Source organism: Melanerpes formicivorus, unplaced genomic scaffold (assembly GCF_026170545.1).
Source record: "Melanerpes formicivorus ecotype bairdi unplaced genomic scaffold, bMelFor1.0.p_v2 SCAF_24, whole genome shotgun sequence".
Lineage (NCBI taxonomy): Eukaryota > Metazoa > Chordata > Aves > Piciformes > Picidae > Melanerpes > Melanerpes formicivorus.
Window position 1 is genome coordinate 4,259,991 of NW_027142376.1, and position 20,712 is coordinate 4,280,702.

The window sequence follows — 20,712 nt, forward strand, 5'->3', positions numbered from 1 at the left end:
TCCAAATGGCCACAGGAAGTGTCTACTAGGCAATGGCAGGTCCCAGGTGGCTAGCAAGAAAGGCATTTGGAAGACAGGTTGATCATGCCCACTGCAAACCTTTTATATTGCCTGTATCATAAGGGCATCACTCACAAGCAGATAATGACAAAAATATTGCTTAGTATCACTTGCTTGTTGCACTCTGCACAGTACAAGTCTTCACTTCAAATTCCCCCTTACCACTCAGAGCCAGCAGATAAAAACTTGGAAAACAAACAAGTTAGAATTACCTAGATAAATTAAACCTTGTGGTCTTCAGACCTTGCAAAACAGAAAAATTAATACAAGCAAATTCCTAACCCCTCCCCTAATATGAAAACAACAACAAACACACATCCACAAAACTATATCCTGGTCATTCTTTCAGTTGCCATTCATTAATGTATCTTTCAGTAGTGAACAGGAACAACCAGTTTCAAAGTAACAAACTAAACTCAAATTCTCATTTCTTTTTAAATTAAATATCAGAAAATAAATGAGCAGTGGGGGGAGAGGGGAGGAAGTTTTTATTGGAAAACTGATAAAGTCCGGAAGATAAAATAATTCATCTCAATGCCCTTCCTTCACCATCTAGTTAAGATCACAAGGCACGACGAGAAAAACCACCTTGTGCACTATTTGAAACCCATCTCACAGAATAGAAGAAATGGGTGGAATTACCCTATTATGCAAGAGCTGATCTCTATGTATGTTTTAATCTGAATGCACAGTAATCCTTACTGCAGAGCCTTCTGCCAAGTATAGCATCCATGAGGAAAATGGTTTAATCCCCAGTAGTGACACAGTGTGAGGAGCCTATCTGGGACATATATAATGCTGTCCTCCATGCTGTGGGCGCATTTCCAGGAGTCAAGGGTTAGTCATCATGTCTCCCACCACCACCCATCTTTTCATCTTCTGCATATTCAGCTTTTCAGTCAGGCATTCACACCTACAGGATGCTGGCAAGTCATGTGGGGACATGGCACGCAGGACACTGCTCCTACATAGAAAACTCCTGCAAATACCGTGCACATCCCACTAGGATTTCTTTATGTACATGCTACACCCTGTTCCTGAGTGGAACCATCACTCTGCTTCTGCATACCTCATGCACTCTAGAAAGGGATGGAGAGTGTCTTACTTTCTTTGCATATACTGTGGGGCCCAACAGAGGCATAGTAAAACAGGTAGGTGATTTAAATAAATAAATAAATAGTTTAGTTACAATAACCAGTATTTTTTCCTTTTTTCAATTAATTTCTCTGTCAAATAGTGATCTACCCTGAATGCTGTAAACATTTGTTAGCTTGCTCCCAAAGCTCACCTAAGAGCAGGATAAGATACGTGCAGCTACCCAGTGAAGCAAAGGGAATGAGTCGTCAGCCTGCAAACTGAACAATAGGCTCATAGATTCAGACCAAGGTAAGCACAGGAATGAACAAAATACTAGTCTCTAAACTACACCTCCGGAGAAAGCAGTCTAAAATGACAACTCATAAACATACCTACCTAGCCTTGAAAAAAAAATCAGAGGCCACTTGAAGAATGCCGATGGACAGGATGAAAGCAGCTTGCAATTGTCTCCTTCGCTTTACGAAAAAACAAAGGGCTGTGAAAGACTGCTTTCCCAGTAGATTCCGGCTGTATCACACCTACCACACAGTGACCCAGAGCACCCCTACCACATATACAATTAAACTCTGTCAAACCACTACTGACCACCCCTAGTGCACACCACACATAGCACAGTTTAATTTAGCATCAGCAAAATACCAGTAGCCCCTGGAGAGACTTGGACTTAATTCCACTCAAAAAAATATGTTCACTGCACTAGAAGCAAAGCAGCAGCAGTGAATAGTAACTGTTCATTGTCAGCTCTTTGAATATTTTCATGCTCATACTGGGTGTCTTAGAAAAGACAGCTCCTCTTCCATACAGGAATGTCAAAACCAAATATTTTCTGAAAAGGAAGTTTCAGACTGCCGATGCTAACTGTGCATTTTCTTTCTAAACTATTAAAATTCTAGAAGCAGAAGAATCCAATATTTAAAATTGCAGCTCAAATATTTTCAGAGCCCAGCAACATCCTCCAGAACATATTTTCGTGAGTTAAAAAACTGATCTGTAAGGCACACCATGTACCTCATGGCAACAGCAAAGATTTATGGTTTTGCTCCCTGGGAAGTCACTGCTTTGTAAAAGGATATGACTGGCATTACAGGTTGAAGTAAAATCTATTGTCCTGAAACAGACTGAAAATGGAAAACAGACCTAACGGCCTAAACACACAACGCTATCAGAAGACGTAGGATATACCACCATTAAAGTTTAAATAGCACAATCAGTGACTTCCCTCTCCATTTGACAATTTCTGGTTTGGCTTCACATTTTCCTTGCTTTTCAGCCCTTTGGAAACCTCACTTCCAAGGCAGATGATGTGTTCCCCTGGAACAAAACTGATTGATGACACATTGTGTAATTCCAAAAATAATGTGTCAAACCCCTAATTTCTTGTATCTTCTTTTCCAGTTACAATTAAAAAAAATAATCCTCTGCCTTAGACATCTAACTTGGATCACTATAAGAGCCAATGTCTTCCCATTTACCCTAAGGTACTTCACATGGGATTTCCAAACGTACTCAGTAAGGTCCACTTGACTCTCCTCTTCAACATACTCGGTGGATCTACAAGTTACCTCAAATTTTGCAAAGGACTACAGCAATGATATCTATGCAACACTCTACAAGTCTCTGGGAGTACTGTATGGCAATTGTTCAGTCAGAATCCTAAAACTTACGTGGGACATTTTCTATAAAATATATATGCTTCTGCTATATAAACTTTATGCCCTCCTATCTTTTCTAGGATTACAGCTACTTCAACTTTATGCCTACCTGCCTTCTCTAGAATTACAGTTGCTTGTCTTCTGATGTAAAAAGGCAGTGAGAGTGAGAGGTCTATGGGTATACTGAACGTATATATCTGGGTATACTGAAGTGCTTCATAATGTCTTCTGGTGGACAATTAACTGTAGTCTGTGTGTCAGAGAACTGCAAGTGATTCACCTGCTCACAGGTTTGTGACCTTTCTGGTGAATTTTTGGATATCTCAGATAAGCTGTCATTTCATCCTCAGAACTTACCTCACCTGATTGAATACTACATAGATCTTGCAGAAAGAAAAATTATTGGCAGAGCCATTATCAAAATGCAACAGATCCTCTTGAGCTAGCACTGCAGTGATCTAAGATGAGGGGGCAGCTGACAGCCCTGTCAATGACACTACAATCTGACCCACGTCTCTCCCTTTCCCTTATTTCTCTCATTACATGCCTTTTTCTCACCCCTCAACCCACACTTTTTGCACACTCAAATCAAATGAGCTGGTGCTACATTTTTTTCCACAGAATGTCCAAAATTCCTATTCCCTAGTGCCAAAATTTGATGGCATGTAGAATAATGGGAAGAGGCACTAAAAACAAACCCCAACCCCCCAAACAAACAACAACAAAAAAAAACCCAACCAAAACCAACCCAAACCAGAACCCCACCCCAAATCATAAACTGATGCTGCTGAAAACACTCCTGCCTCTCTAAATCAACCCTAAGATAAAGTAGTGTGACCATTTTAGGCTGTGCCTTTAAGAAAGGGATGGTTACTGGAACACTCTGGCTGAATGTTTTGCAGTAATACTGAAAACAAAGATATTCTAAACGAATTTCATTGGTAGATTGGTAGAACACAACTTTAAATTTTAGCTTTAGTTCAGTTTGAATCTCAGTCAGTTCAGACTGTGTGTTTCAGTCTCCTTGAGCAACAGCTGTTCTCTGTCCATGCTGGTGGGTGCTGACCTTCAACTAACCAGATAAGAAACTAATTCTTGCATATGCTTTGAGCTAACAGAATTTCCTCCTTAATAATTACCTTTTCTCTTTCTAACCCTTTTTGGCAAAAAAGGGAGGAAGGGGGGTTGTGGGGACCCCTCCTCTCTGGAGGAGGGAAAGGGTTTCTGTATTACGTTCTTTGCTGTATATTTCTGTATATATTGTAAATACTGTATGTTGTGTGTGTATACACTGCATTTCATCCTGCTTGTAAATATAGCTTATCCATATTTTTGCTTCTCCGACTGAGTTAGCCATGGTTTCTTTGTGTGTGGGGGAGAACTGAACTTTCTCTCACCACCACAAGTAGCAAAAGGAAAATATGCTTCACAGAGATAACAAATATTGGTTATTATTTTTCATAGCATTCAATACACAGCCATTTGCACCTGTGAAAAAGAATTACAAGACATTATCCTGACTCTACATCAGTTTTGCTTTGGTGATGCACCATGTACATGCATACTCCCTTTGCACTGCTCCGACTCTGCAGAGACATCTGGGAAAAACACAAACCAATGTCCACAACTGTAGAGATTCAGTTTCTGTATCCTCTTCCATCGGTTTTGTTTAATTCCTTTATAGTGTTACCATCAAAAATCAGAGCACCATTCACTGTCATGAAGCTGCATATCCCGTACATAAAGGAAAATCAAAGCTCTCCTTTTCAGAACAAATCCCTTGGATGGGAACATTGCCAAATTGAAAGCAGTCTGGCTGTGCCATGGAAGAGGTTAGGAGGCAGGGTTGCACAGCAATCTTAGTGTGCCTGGACACAAGTTCAGGACAAAGAAAGCAAAGGCAGGTGCTGGCAGATGCAGAGGACACCCAAGGAGTCACTCTATGGTAACTCACATGTGAGCAAAGACTGACCTTACTTTTCTTTTTGTGAGAGCAAGCAGCCCAGATAAATGTGCACAGCACCATCATGGAGACACAGCTCTGAATGTGCTCTTTATCCATTGGTCAATTTGACCACAAATGTCCACTGCCATCCTACAACAAATGATCCTGACTTGGGCAAGCAGCTCTGAAAGAAACCGAAGGAAAGCCTGGAAGACCTGTCTTCACTGAGCCAGACATAGCCTAAGTCAATAGCTACTGTTTTTCTGATTTTGCACATAGTTCCTTGTACAACAAGGTATGTTTGGCACCATTAAAAAGCAATTTTTTAAAAAAATTAATTTTTTTTTGTTGCAGATCAAATTAGTAAAACTATGAAGGCTAAAAAAACCTTCAGATCATGGATTTTATACCAACCAACTTCATTACACACCATATATGCAAATTTATTACAGGAAAATGTTACTTAATTACATTTATTATGTTCTGGCATTTTTTGTTAACCTCTTTAATTAAAAAACTTCTCTCTTTATGTGATTTATGACCATTGTTAATGAAGGTCACAAAAGAACTGTTGAATAAATTAATGCAAAGGAGATGAAGCAGAGCAGAATGAGGGATTATTTTTCCAGACTTCTGAGGCAAAGAAGTCTGAAATAAATCCAAGTTGCGAGTGTTTGGCGCAGAGAGTGCATTCATTGTAATTATTTCAGACTGCATGCTGATTGCAAAAGATTAACATAAATAGGAGTTGTTATTGCAGATGTTTCTTTTCTTAATAGGAAATCTCTTAACTATAGGAAGCTCAGAAAAAGAAATGTGGAGATGGCTGTACTACAGCATAGCAACTTCTGTTCTATTCTCTTTACTTTTCTGGATGTACCTGAAGAAACATCTGTTCATCTTTAGGCTTTGATGGGAAAAGAAAACACCACTACTCTCCAGTAACAGGATGAAACATCTAGATGAAGACATTTCCACCTCCCTCCCCAAAGTGCCCTTAGACTGCACAGCACCAGGTTACCTCCAGAGACTACAAAGCCTGAAGCTACAAGAGCAGTCAGTACAATAAAATTTATAGTCATTAAGGCCTTTTAAAAAGCCTGCTTCTCCACTCACAACAGCAAACTGGAGATGTAAGTAATTCACACCTGACTTTAATATTTCCAACACTGTTTCTACATTAAGCAATCACAAAATTTTCATTTGGTTTGGGAAAAACCTAAAATACACAAAACTCACCTTTGGGAAAATTTTCTTAAAAATAGAAGCATGTAAAAATGTCTAAAAGCAGTACTGGAGATGTGTATAATACATCCCATTGTATCTGCACCACATGATCTACAAGGAGCATCTGCAGGAGTTGGGGTTGTTTCATCTGGAGATGAGGAAGCTGAGGGGAGATCTCATGGCTCTCTACAGCTACCTGAGGGAGATTGCAGCAAGGAGGGGAGAGCCTCTTCTTCTTGGTGGCAAGTGACAGCACTAGACAAAATGATTACTAGGGGTAATCATTGTGCTAGGGGAGATTCAGCCTGGGTGTTAGGAAATATTTCTTCACAGAGAAGGTTATCAAACATTAGAATGGTCTGCTGAGGTCAGTGGAGTCACCATCCCTGGAGGTGTGTAAGCAGTGTGTGAACCTGGCACTCAGGGACATGGTTTACCTTCAGGACTGGGTTGAGGGTTGGACTGGATGATCTTTGAATCTCTTCCAATTGGATGTTTTCTGTGATCTTCTGAATTATTTCCTCACTTCTCATAATTTGCTTTCTTGTCACAGTAGGATCACAACACATAGAAAACAAGAAAAGCAAACGGCTTAGGGCAGGGCTTTTTGACTGTAATTTCAATTTGTTCAGGTCTATCACTGCAGTACTCTTTTAAAGAGGAATTATAATGCTATTCAAGCTCTTCAGTTATTTGTGGCCTTGCTGTTTGAAGCATCCACCACGCTTGCAGAGATCAGTATGAGTCATCAATACTTTATCTGTCTACATTCTGAACATTATTTCCTGTGATTCTGCATTAAACATGAAACAAAAAGGTGACATGGGCCTTTCCATGCAGTAACATACATCTCCATGTATGCTATGTCACAAATGGCAGGGCAGTCAGCTACACCACCATGGCCCAGTCCCCAGTTTCACTCCACTGCCTGGAGACCAAGGCGGTGCAAGAACTTTCCCTTTATGCTGTTCAGCTCTCTACTTCATACTGGATGCTGCCTGGAGTATGTCAAACCTAAACCCAGGGTTCTTGGCCTGGGAAGGACAACATCTGCTGCCTGGAACTCACTGTGCCACAAGGTCAGAGTCCACCAAGGTGGGCCCAGGACTCTGGGCACCTCTGCTGCCCAGCCATGCCAGCAGATGGGCCTGGTTCCTTCCCAAAAGGTATCAGGCCATGGAGGACAGTCACATTGTGACCAGTGGTTTGAACGCTGTCAGAAACCAAAGCCCACCAGGGACGTCTGACTTGCATCACAGACACTGCTGAGTGCCCAGCTAAAACAGTTTTAGTACCAAACTCCACTGGCATGACAGCACCTCTCATATTTCAAATCTGTCCTTCTATGTCAACGTTATGGAACAGTATCACCCACTGCAGTCTAGGTACATCTTTAAAATAAAATGTACTAGCACAAAAACAACAGCCCTGTCTAACATTTGCAGAGCAATCTTCAGTGGAGCGGATCCCATGGGATTTCTTAAGTCTTTCCAAGCCAATTGTATGACGCCACAGGTTTTCACAAGCATAGCTAGGGGCAGAGTTTGAGTACACGGTTTCTTCTATTCATGGCCAGCTGTGAGGACTCAAATACTGACAGGGCACAGAGGCAGAGGGAGGGAAAGCATAGCCTGCGGCAGTGGAGGAGGAATTCGTAGCAAGCACAATGCAACCACTGGAGTTTGCAAAAGAGGAAACAAGCAATAAGTCAGAAATGTTGTTCCTCCAACACAGATCAGTAGGATGGCAAAGGAAATTGTACCACACTTGCAGGTGATTTATGGGCATAAATTCTGCAAATGCTTTGATTTATGGGCATAAATTCTGCAAATGCTTTCCTTTCCTTGAATGACTGAAGCAAGAATGCAATCTCCCTGACTATATAACAGGGCTCAGCAGGAATGAAAACATTAAATGCATTGTACGACTGTCAATTCTATCATTTTGAGCAGAATCTTGTTTTAGTAGTCTGTCAGATAACAAGGGTAGATATGAATTCAATAGATAATACTTAAGTCACATAAATAGTTGTCTCAAGTATTTTTAAAATCAAATCTAATTCCCTACTTCCCATTTGGACCCATGCTGTGTTCAAATCAGTATTAATAACGGTTCTGTATAATTCAGTATGAATTATGGTACTGCACAGGTCTATAACAAATGGAGACAGAATGTGCATTATGGATGTAAATCTAGTCTGGCTTACATCCACCTTAATCAAAGCAACTTCAGCAAGCTTAGATTGATGCATGTTTACCTCAAGACTTTAAATGTGAGTGATTTTCACAGAAAAACACTCCCCATAACACTGATGTTTCCAAGACAGATAGCAACCTAATCACCAATGGAAACATGCCTGTACAACCCTGGTCTTATATATGTACATACACACATTCTCTTGGCACCCTCTTCTTGAAAGAGCCCAGATCAATCCCCAGCTGATCCATCCAGCAGCTCCAAGAGTACAGGAGGACCAGCTCCAGGCAGTTGCATTTTAAAGTCTTTTGCTACCTTGATCAGTGTAACCCACTGCATACTATCAGTACATAGAAAGAGTCCTCTGCAGCTAACCGCTCTAAGAGAGGGGAAAAACACTGTCATATGAAAAGGAAATAGAGACAGAAAGGTACAAAGTAAACAGCAAAAAATGTAAGGACTGTAAACATTCTCATTAGTACCCAAATATTTGCAAGGAAAATTAAACAAAATCTACTTTTTATTATCTTGCTAAACTGCTAGGCTAGAATAAAACATTTCCCCATTCTTGGCTGGGAAATGCAGACATGCTGTACTTGTTTAAGTCATTTGCAGACTTTTATGCTCTTGGTGAACACCTCACCACCTTGTTCAGAATGAGCATTTTATCCTAAGAAATGAAAGTCCTATCCACCTGCCATTTTAGACCTCCTAAGCTAACTTGCATCTTCTAAACTCTTTTCCTTTGTTGTGCCAACATTTCTACTGTACTTTATTTTTTAAACATCACTTTGGCTCATAGAAAAAAATAGAACAATGTTTTAAATGTTCTGAGGAAAGGAAATTAAAAAACAAAAACAACAAAAGGAAATGGTTGTTTGGTGAGTTAGAGACTTCAAATTCACACTGCAAAACGCCACATAGGACTCTTCCACTTCTGAGAATTGAAATCTCACTTACCTATGCCACTAAACCATGCCTCCACCCACCTAAAGCATGCCACTGACTAAGGGAAAATAATTGAGCACTTTTTCTCAGTAAGGTTCTGGAGGAGACCTCCTGAAATCCTGAATCACAACCTTGAAGGCCTTATATAAACCTTGGCAATAAAAAACATCTGTGACACACACTGACAATGTTAAAAACTCAAATGGCAGCATTTTAGAGTACAGCAAACATTAGTAGTTTGGTAGAAGTAGGTACTAAAAACTTATTATTCTTCTTACACCCTGGACCAGCCACTCCTCCTATTAAAAAAAAACAAAACCAAAACCCACCAACATTTTGCAGAAAAGCTCAGTCCTTGAACAGACTTTTAAGATGACAGTTTCTGAACAAACCCCATTACTGCTGGTAGCTGTTAGCCCTTCACACAGTTGCCCAGAGATGAGCTCCTGTCTGACATGCTTCCCTGGTTGGATTAGGAGCTCCATGACTTGCCCTCTGTACCAGCGTTTGTGCCTCAGCCCTTATAAATCCCCATGCCCTTTTCACACTCAAAATGCCCATTTCCATGGGCCCAGGAAAACACCTCCATCAGGGCTGAAGTTCCTGCATTTGCACATCAGGAAATAATTATGGGGTTAGTGAGAATATGCTTAGCATTAGAGGAATGTTTTACCTCTCACTGAAGACACAAATCTTACACAAAATATTTCAGCGAGTCCTGATCTTTCTGCTTTTCATCTTTTCAGATGAGTCTTATGATGCAGGTACTTTATCTGGTACATCCCTGTCAACTCCTTATAGAGGTCACTTCCCTCTCATGCTGTCCCAAACTTAATATATGCAAGCCAAAACTGAGGAATACCAACCCCATCCCATCTAAAGAACTATTGCTGACAGAGGCCAGCTACTTTTGTTTGGGGTTTTCATAGTGGTAGTGGTGATTTTTTTTTTTCTGGAAGGGCATGGAAAACAAGGTTCCTTTCAAATATATCCAGGGTCAAATGCTTAGTGAAAAATCAAAGGCTTTCATGCTTTCATCAACAGAACTGCCACACAGTCTGATGATTGCAAGGTGAACTTCACAACATCCCACAGAGTGCCTTACACAGATGTGTGCCTCAAAGCTATAGTATGATGAGATTACATGTGCACTCTGCCTTCACTGTGAGGAGGCTCACAAGGAGCCTGCAAACACCCGATTTCAGTTACAACACTGACATCAAGATGCCAGCACTGCTGCTGCCCTGTGGCAGCAGGGCACCCAACATTCAGCTCAGTGTTTGCTTGTTATCAGTCATTGAATAGTAATATTCTCCTTAATGCATGTGAGGAATGCATGTTCCTCTCAACCTGAAAAAGTATACGCTATGGCACAGGAAGCAGGTCTCAAGGTTTACACAGATGAGTGCTTTTCCCCTCTATTCTGGTGTGAAAATTAGAAAAGATAGTATAATTACAGGGTTTTTTTTTATACTGAATTTGTTTTTGAAGTGAAGACATAAAGCACTCACTTTTAATTGTTTATCTTTCCAGGTTTATTCTTTATTTAGTAGGAACTATAAAGATTCTTTTGAAGAAGTAATGTATTCAAGACTAATAAAATTCAAATGCAAACTATTTTCAGGGGCAGCTTAGGTACAATTTTTAAATTATCAAATAAAATTGTCTAGTTGTATTGGAGAAGTTTATAGTTAAGTTCTCAGACCAAAAGGTCATTGTTTCCAGGACCAACCCTTCTATCCAGGATGCTGCTAGGTAATGCCAAGAACCATCAAGATACACAGGTGAAAACAGCAAGTCCACCTCTCATAAATCTCAAATTTTCACTACCACAAACTTTCCATCTCTACAGCCAGCCTACCTCTACTCAGATCAACCGACTAAACGAAGCTCAGCAACTGAAATTAAAAACAAACATGCCTTTTTTTTCCCCCCTGGATTGCAATAGTGAAATGTACTTTTCTGACAGCTGATCCTTAGAAATCAGATGTTTCTCTGTCAGCTGTGGTATTTACGTTATGAAAAGGTTACCTTGTCAGTGTCCTTTACCTGTAACTGACTGATCAAAAATGGAAAAAAAAACAAACCAGAGGGGCTGAGCATTTGGTAATGCTTTCAAAGCCCTATTACCTCCTGCATACACACATCTGCAGTCACAAAAATGTCCTCCTGCAACAACACAGGTATTTATTAAATTCAACAGTCGTTTTAACTTTTTAACTTCTTAAGTATTTTTTAAAGAAAAGTAGTAATAATTTGAGGAAACTGTGGATGACTAGGAAATTGAAAAGCCTACTTGGAGCAACCGAGTGAACAGAAGAACACCTGTGGGCACAGAATCAGCCACTGCTTTCCCACCACTTTGCTTTAATGAATCACTACTCTGCAAGCCTGAAGCCCAAGTGATTACTCAGGATTCAAAACTGCATTCCAGTTCCTGGAACTAGAATTTAAAACTAGCAATTTTAGCTCACATGATTAAAATACCGTCAGTAAGACAGCAAACAAGAATCAGTAATTCCACTCATTTTGGTGAGCCCACAGAAAGCCAGAGATTATGTGCTCTGCAACTCCACAGCAAGAGGAAAATAAAGGACCTGTACAACCTGTAGTGTCTTCATTAGAAAAACATGATGGAGATGATTACTCAGCTAATTCAAACATCCATAAACTTTTTAAAGCAATTTACTTATCATGAAAGCATTGTTTGCCTACTCATGCACGCCACAGTGAAAAAAATACTAAGATGACAGGGCACTGAGCTGACACAACATGGAGAGAGTTTCTCTCAGGCTTTTGCTTGGGAGAAATGACAGTCTGTGGAAGTATGTTTGTGATGTGGTGATAGAGCCACACAAGAAATCCAAACTGGAATCGTACTGTTATAGAAACTAATTCTGAAATTAATGCAAATTATATTTTATTGGATCTTACCTGCAGTCTGATTTCATCTCAAGAAAGATTCCCAGCACTACAGCTTTTTGTATGTAAAATATAGAATTTGTGAGCCAAAATCAGGGGCAATGGTGTAACAGCAAATACCCCTATGTCAAGCTTGTGAGGAGGAGCTCTTCTCAGACAACAAAGACTGAATACAAGAGGATACATCAATTACTGCTGCACAAACCAGATCAAAAGAACTGCACACAGCTGATACATTCATAGTTGTTCACACAGCATGACAATGAGAAGGGCTGAGATGATATTAGACAATAAAAAAGCATGCACTCAATTTTTCACAGATGCATGCAAATCTGTTTTCTTTGCTCACAACCAAGGGAAGTTGCAGTCCTACTGACACTGCAGTTTACTGTTGTTGTTCAATGTGCTAAAAAAATATCTGCTATAATTAAAAAATTGCTTGGCCTCTGTCCATTTTGTTCCACACTGCTGTCTCACACTTGTTGAAAGAACTTAGAAAATTTGTTGAAAATGTGGCAGATAGTGAGGGGGGGAAAAAAAATCCCAAAACTTTAAGCTTGACTGGTTCAAATGAGGCAGTATTTGTACAGACGGAGCACCTGCTGTGACTGGCAAGAACAACAGTCATGTCGCTTTGCAAGGAAAGTTTTTGGATCAAAAGTTATTGAAATACAATTGTATCCATCGAGATTTTTTTCCGAGCCAAGGACTTCAGTTTCTTACCCATCCTGTAGTCCCGTACTCTAGCAAAAAAAGTATTTACATGAGAACTGCCAATAAGCACACCATGTAGCTGATGAAAATGAGAAGAATACATATACATCTTCTAAGGGTGAAAACTATGAACAATTCTGGAGACAGAGAATGACCAAAACATTTTCTTAACAGAAATTAGTAACTCTTACATGATAATACCTACTTAAAACCAACAATGGGATCAGAAATCTAATCTATAAGGACATAGCATCACAGCTTTGCAGCCTTAATATATACTTAAAGGGAAAGGATTGCCTATTTTCTGCATGCTATCATCCACATGCTTCTTTTAGGTCGAGGCTGAGATGTTCTTATTCTATTGCGTGCTTCAGTTATTTGCAGTGTGTGACAAATGACAACTGAAGGTCTGAAAAATACTGTGATCTGATATTTTTTGAATTGCTTCACTCTAAGTTTGAAGATGCCAGAAAATAACAATTTCCCATTCATATCCCATTTTGTAATGTATGTAAACCATTTTCAGTTTGGAATCTCTAAGCTTTAAAAAAGAGGAGATAACCTTGCAGCAGCAGGGTGAAGATCGATCTACAGAACAGGACAACATACATTCAAATCCAGCAATATCTGAATATGATGAGTACCTCAACCAAGTCTCCTCTGATCATGCCTTCCCTTCTAGCACTTGTGCAGACCAGGACTAGCATGTATGCATGAACAGCAATACTCTGTTACAAACTTTGTTAAAAATAGATCGTTCAAAAACTGCCAATTCTCATCTAAATGACTAGGTATCAACAAAGTTGAAAACAAAGGTGAAAAGGAAACACTATTTGAAGGTTGTGATGGCAGTTGTACTCTGTTAACTTAATTTCAGGAGAAAAAAAAAAAACTAAGGCACATTCTCACTTTCAAAATTAATAGCAACAAATTGCATTTAATAATACAGAATAATAAAGATAAATCTTAAGAGACCATTTGCAGTATACCTAGGAGAAAAACCCACTGAGTCCTAGCCAGGCTTGCTACAAAGACTGACGTACATACTGGATGTACGACTCTCAATCTTGTGAACCGTCTCCTGTCTTTGAGTATTTTCCCTCTTCTGAAGCTCCTACATTTGCACATATTGATTCAAGACTTTTGTTCTTGGTAAAAATAATTTTGCCAAATGAAGGAAAGTATAACAGAACACCGCTATTTCAAAATAAAACTTCAGACTTCAAAAAAGCATCACAGAATCTGTTTTTAGAAGTGCATGAAAAGAATGCAAGTGTTGGTTTGGAAATGGATATCTAAATTGACTGTGGAAATTTTCATTACCCACAACAAAATAAAAATGGGTTAAAAACTCAAAATTAAAACACTGATAGCTTGAACTTATACTGCTTTTGATGCTCACAAGCTGAAGTTTCCTCAAATGAGATATATAACCACCACTGCTCGACTAACCACATAGGAACTAGCAAGCAATTTCATCTAAAATTTCTATGTAGTTCTAAGAGAAAGAAGTACTTGCCTCTGTTCTTAAAGAAGATGTACTTGCATTAACTGAACATTGTACACCCAACACTTTTGGTTTTTAACACTTTTACAATTGCAAACTATATAGATTTGTCTAAATGTCAGAAGACTTTATCCTTTTGCTGCAAATTATTCACATGCACATAAAAACATACATAAAAACTAAAAGTACAAAAATAATCTGCTTGAGGCAAATTCTGCCAGTGATACACATCTATAATCTACATACTTTTCACATGTCCCAGTAACTGCCAGTACAAGTATATTAAATACTCAGTTGCTCAGCCAACCTAACAAAATGCTGAATACCCATGATCTTTACATACAAAATACCTTTAGTTAATACAGCTGCAAAATAATGTAACAGAGTTTTGATAAACTGAAAAAAACCACTCTTTAAAATCAATGCTATTATTTGTTGGAGAAAGAAGTAACTTTTACTGCAACTTTGATAGAGAAGAGCATTGTAATGTCACTAAATCTAACAGCATTCTCAAAATACACCTCTTAAGAAAGTCTGTCACTAAGGCATGTCACCTTTAAAAACATATGCCCTATTAACTGAGGCTTTACATCCAAAGGATGAAACAGGAACATGAAGTGACCCCCCAGAGGAACACTCCATATCAGACTTCCATGATTTGAGTAAAATACAGGTTGTTATGTAAGCAGTGCAATAGATGGATTTAATACAGACAACACTTTCCAACGGAAAACTTCATGGAAATTTTAAATCCCTTACTTGCCCCTTTAATCCCCCCTGTCCACCTTCTATTCCCTTTATGCATTGTTTCCCCTTCCCAAGTTACTTTAAATTCCATCTCTCCTTTTAATGTCACTTTATAATCACACTTTTATTGTTCCTTAAATAATTACATTGTCTCCATTTGCTTTCCTGCTTCCAAGCCAGAGTAGCAACCTTTAATGTGGTATCACTTGTTTCTATCACCTTTCACGTTATTATGTTGTCATACCTTTATAGTACTATTTGGCAGGCACAGATCAACCTTTTTCTTCTTCTCAAAGCCTGTTAGCAGCTCTATGAAACTGTTATTTATGGAGGACAAAATTAAGACACACACACTAGTTGAACTGACCTTGAAAAGCAGAAGCAAATCTTAATCTCCGCTACTAATTTTCATCTGTAAGTAAAAATTGCAATTATTCAGCTCAAGCTATCTCTGAAAAGGCCTTTTACCACCCTCATTTACATGAGAGGCATTTTTTCTTCTTTCTGTCTGTGAAGCTGAGACATCAAAACCCAAGTTCAACCCCACTGCAAGGCTTCTAGTTCCAGTGAAATCAACCAAAATACATTGGTGCAAACCCACTGCCTTCCCCATCCTTCACAAAGGCAAAGTACCCAGTTCAGCCACTACTTACTTTCTTTTACTTTTGCCCTTTGTTTCCATTTACCTTTTTTTAATCATTCTTCTAAAAATTTGTTCCTTCCAGAGAAACCAACCTCATTTTAATTCAGCCACTACTAGATTTTCCTTGCTGATGGAAAGCACAACTCTGCTGATCCTTACAGTAAAAGCCTTTTCCTATGTCCAGTGTTGGAAGTCAGTGCAGAAAGAAGCTAATTAAAAAAAAAAAATCTGCTTGCTGAAGGTACTCAATAAAGCATCTAAATATCCAGAGGAAGAGGAATAAAAGTTACTTTCTTGTTTAGTAGCAGTAAGTATTGTGTTTGTTCTTCAGTCACCATGTAGCCAGATCAGCTACAAATGCTGCTTAATCTACAAGGGTAAACAATGCAAGTCATCAAAGGCAAGTATGGACACAGACACCAATCACCCAGAGAAATCTTTATGAACCAGGAGCATACATCTTTAATCGTTGTGAAATAATGAGATCCTGTTCTGCAGTGGGTTTGGCAGGAAGAAAAACCAACACCACAGCTTACTGTACCCACGTGTCCATTGTGCATTGAGACTAACAGAACGCATGTGGATGAAGCAGCACAGAAATCATTTTATGAAAAGAGATGGATTAAAACTATCAGAGACAAATTCATCAGGAAAGAAAAACCTCTAAATTTGATACTATGTCACCCACAATACATCAGATTTAAGAGTAGAAGGCACACATTGTTCACTTACAGACTGTAATCCTAAATTAAAAAATACTTATTGAACATGCTGAGAAATTCCTGTATCCTTACTGCTTGCAGTGTCTGCTGACATATTGAAATTTGGTTTACAGTAAATAAAGTAACATTTAAAAACGCTTGTCCTAGCAAGCCAAGGTAAATGCTACATATTCTATGAACTTGAATAATTTATTCTTGGCTCAAAATATCATCACAATAAAGTAAGGTTTCATTTAGCATTGTTTTTTAATTTCATAGCTCCACCAGAATGTTCTCTAAATTTGCAAGCAAATTTTCGGAGATGAAGCAAAATTATAAAGAAACTATTCTTACTAGCCATAAAACACTGATTTAATCTGCATTCTCAAGTAAGGGCTGATTCAAAGACCATGCATACAAATGACAACAAGGACAGTAGTTACATGCAAATCTTCTAAGTCTTTGTAAAAGCAATATTCTACTCTGAGGAAAAGCGCCTTCCTTAATCTATCTTCTGATTAACTGAAATGGTAACTACAAGTATTTTTACACACATTCCTGCTTGCTTAAATTATTCATTTCATTTAAAAGCTTAAAAATCTTCCCAACAGTGAGCCACATAACCCTTGTGTTATTTTCATCTATATTCCAACGAAGTGACAGGAAATAAGGATTAAGAATCAAGATTCAGAAGTACCTCACTATTTCACTGAACATCTAAAGGTGATTTTGTAATAAAGAAATTAATTTTCTCTGTACTTCGATGGCCAAGGCAGCACTTTTGAGTAAGCTGAATGTTATAAATTTCAGTTCTACTGCTTGGAGTTTATTTCTCGAGCTGATGTATCATGCATTTGTTCTGAAGTCACTCTTAGCTTCAGCATGAGCAGTAAGAGTTTTCTGTCTTCCAAATGATTTGAAATAAGGACACCATAATGCATACTGAAGACACAAATCAGAAAAGCATCCTTAAATGAAATCTTGATGTTCTGATAATCTTTGGCAAAACTCTCATGGACTTCATTAGCACAGGACTGGATCCAGAGCATGAATCTATATGCTTACTACATGATACTTCTTGTTTGATTACTCTCTCATTTGAGGCAAAACGCATTGATTCTTGACAGTTGCAGATACAGTCCTCCCTCTCATTCACTCAGGCCCTGACCTCCAAGATACTGAGCAACTTCAGTATCTTGCCCTAAGGCAATGGAAAACTGCAACTACCCATAGGAGCTCATCTTAGTTGGGCTGAAGTTGGCATAGATTTTACAACAGACCTCAGAAAAAGCAAGGTCAGGCCTCAGTGACCCAACCAGCAATAGCTAAACAAATGCACCTATGGGCACATCCCCACATAGTGCTCTATGCTGGAAACATCGGACAACAGGCCAAATCCTGCTATCCTGAGTGGGAGCAATCCCACAGGAACATATGCAACTCTGCAGAAACTAAACTAGAAAGTTTCTGAACAGAGCAAAGGTTATGCAAATTAATTCAGTCTACTGCTTAAATATTTTTCGTCTAAATCAAAATAGAAGCCCATTGTATACCTATCCTTTTAAATTAAATTACTAAGAACAACGCCAGGAGGTAAGCCATACAAACATTATAATGCTCTGTATCAAAGCCTTCAAGCCACCACCTTCAGCAGAGCGCAACACATACCTTGCAATTTAAATGTACAAGTTAAATTGCTACAAAAGTAAATTGCCACCAGTTATTTTTCAACATTCACAAAAGGCTATCCCAGTCAGAGTTCTCAGCTCAGAGAATATTCCTTTACCTTTCCATGCAAAACCTGTAACATTCTCTCACAGTTACTGTGTTGGGTTTTTTTAATAGTTAAGAACCATTACAAAAGTATTGGCTTATTTTTCCATTTTCATATATATGCAAATATCTCTGGCTTACTTCTTTGAAAGGAGCACTAAATATTGTTTGCTTTGTTGTCATTCTCTTTGAGTAATTGGTTTATTCAGGCTTTTCAAGTTACTTGGCTAGTTTCATTCTGTCATCACATCACTTCTGTCTAGAGACATTCAGAAAGACTAAGCGGTAAATTGCAGCCTGAAGCACTTCACAATTTTCTAATCAATACTCTAAAATTTTCTAATCTTTAAAGACACGATCAAAGAAAGAAAGAAGAATTCCCACTGGCATATCCGAGACATTTTCCACATTTTTTGAGAGGAAATTCTGGACGCGTATATCGCCAGGACGGCGAGAGAAAAGCCTGCAGCTTCCAGAGCTCAAAAATCACACACACAGAAGAATACCCAGTACACGATCACTGCAAGCGATCGTGGCATTTCTGCGCGGGCTCTAAGGTCTCGGCGTCGCTGCGGAACCCCCGCCACGGCTGCGCCCGCCCAGCTCGCCTCTGGAAGGCTGCACCTGCCACCCAGGGAACCCCAGCGCCCCCCGCTACGGTCCCGCCCGGTGCCTTATCGGGCAACGGGGGCGGCCTAAGACGGGGCAGCTCACCTGGTGGCAGCAGACACCGGCACCACCACTGCCCCTGCAGTCCGGCTGCCGCTCATTGCCATTTGTTGCTCGCGTTCAGAGGGAGCTGCCCTCTCATCACTGCCAGTACTGCCAGCTCCGTAGCAACCGGTCGTGGTAGGTTTCAAAGTGGAAAAATCCCACGGCAACACACATGGCGTCTTCCCACCACTCCCCGCCTCCCCCTTACCCTCCAGCCCCGCGCCCCGTTCCGCGCCCCGGCCGCCGCTTGCATGCTGATCAGAGCGACCTCCGACAGCCCGCCCCGCATACAGCCTGGGAGTGCAGCGGCCAGGTGCGCCTTTTTTGGTTGGTTGGTTGGTTGTGGGTTTTTTTCCTCCTTTTCCCCCTCCTCCTTTTCTGCTGTTTCTCTGGTACAGGATTGGGGGCCGGGATTCTCAAATCCTCCTCTTTGCTCTTTCTCCCAAGCAGAGGGTGACAGCCCCCTCCCTGCAGCCTACGCCTCTTGATTCCCTTCCCACCCTATTACTGCCTCGGCAGAGCCTCGACCCCGTCGCCCCCCCCTGCACTCACGGGAGCCGAGGTCTTTCCAGCATGGGCCGTGGGAAGGAGTATCTCCGCGGGTCCTCACTGATCTGTTCTAAGGAAGGCGGCGCGGCAGTAGCCTCTGGGAAGCAGCAGCGCTGCCCACCTCCCTCTCTCCCCGTTGAGTTTCCTCCCGCCTCTACTGTTCCCCTCCCTTTCTCCCCCGAGCGCAACCCCGAGGCCCTTCAACTCACATCACAGAGCGCCGCCTTCCCGCAAACTTCGCGGCGTGCCGCCCTCAGCACCTCAGTTCGGCTCGGCTCGGCCCGGCACGGCTCGGCTCGGTCAGCGCACCAGCGGCGCAACAGGCAGCGCAGACTCACCTGGCACGGAGCCGCCATGGAAGAGACGGGCGGAGCCTGCCGGCGGCGCGGCCAGGCCTGGCCGCGGCCACCACCCGTCTGGCCGCCCGCCGCCTCCGTTGGACGCTTACTGGGCGGCTGTGTTTGCCGCTCCGCCGTTACCTCCTACCCCTTGCGCAGCGGGTGGAGGCAGGCAGGCAGGCAGGCAGGCAGGAAGAGGAAAGCGGGGAGGAAAGGACGAAAGGAGGAGACTCCCCTGTCGCTCGCAAAGCCGAACGGCGAGCTGCCCCGCTGGGGCTGATTGGCTCTCACTCTCGGGGTCTAGGGACTGAGTCGGGAACTGGTGCGCGGGGCGCGGCTCTCTCGCGGGGTGCGCAGCCGCCGCGGCGGGGCCTCGTTGGAGCCATGGTGGGCAGGCAGCGCCACGGCGTCGAGTGATTCTACTGCCCCCGTTGCCTTGCAGACTCTCCAGCAAATCATGAATAAGGTTAATCGTTTTGTCCGTCTAAATGAAAGGCTGTTATTGTGAGAGTAGCACACTTGCCTTTGCAAATTTGCTGCTGGACAGTTTTTGCGACAATGCTGTGCACCCGACCTAACTGGCCATGTGTAGAACTAGTTGGACCCTGTCTTGGGTTTACCGTGGTTCTTGCCAGGGTGACTTTCTTCTCTAAGAGGTAGTTCTGTGACAAGCGTGCAGCAGTTAGATGGACTGTCAAAAACAGGCATGAAAGACCACCACCAGTTGGTTTCCTCTTTCCCTCAACATGCATTTTCTGTTGTGAACTTTCCTACTCTGGTTCTGCAAAGTATCACAGTGTCACAGTATAACTAAGGTTGGAAGAGACCTCGAGGATCATCGAGTCCAACCTATCAGCACAGACCCCATGACTAGACCATGGCACCAAGTGCCAGGTCATCCAGGCCAACTCCCTCTGCATTCAGCAGGAGCATCCTCAACCAGATCAGGTTGCCCAGATCCCTGTTGAGCCTCAGCTT

The 20,712-nt window shown here is 41.1% G+C and overlaps 1 protein-coding gene across 7 annotated transcripts in view; it reads right to left on the bottom strand.

The window, feature by feature from the left end:
• Window positions 1-20,024, bottom strand: part of LRRC3B (leucine rich repeat containing 3B) — an 82,716-nt gene extending 62,692 nt beyond the window's left edge. For 5 of the 7 annotated variants that reach the window (XR_010989044.1, XM_068152631.1, XM_068152629.1 and 2 more), the window contains exon 1: window positions 19,606-20,024. The gene's annotated coding sequence lies outside the window, so the exon portion shown is untranslated. Of the gene's footprint in view, window positions 1-19,399; window positions 19,544-19,605 lie in introns of those variants that run through there. The other 2 variants (XM_068152627.1, XM_068152628.1) reach the window with 2 other exon arrangements.
• Window positions 20,025-20,712: the final 688 nt, after the last annotated feature.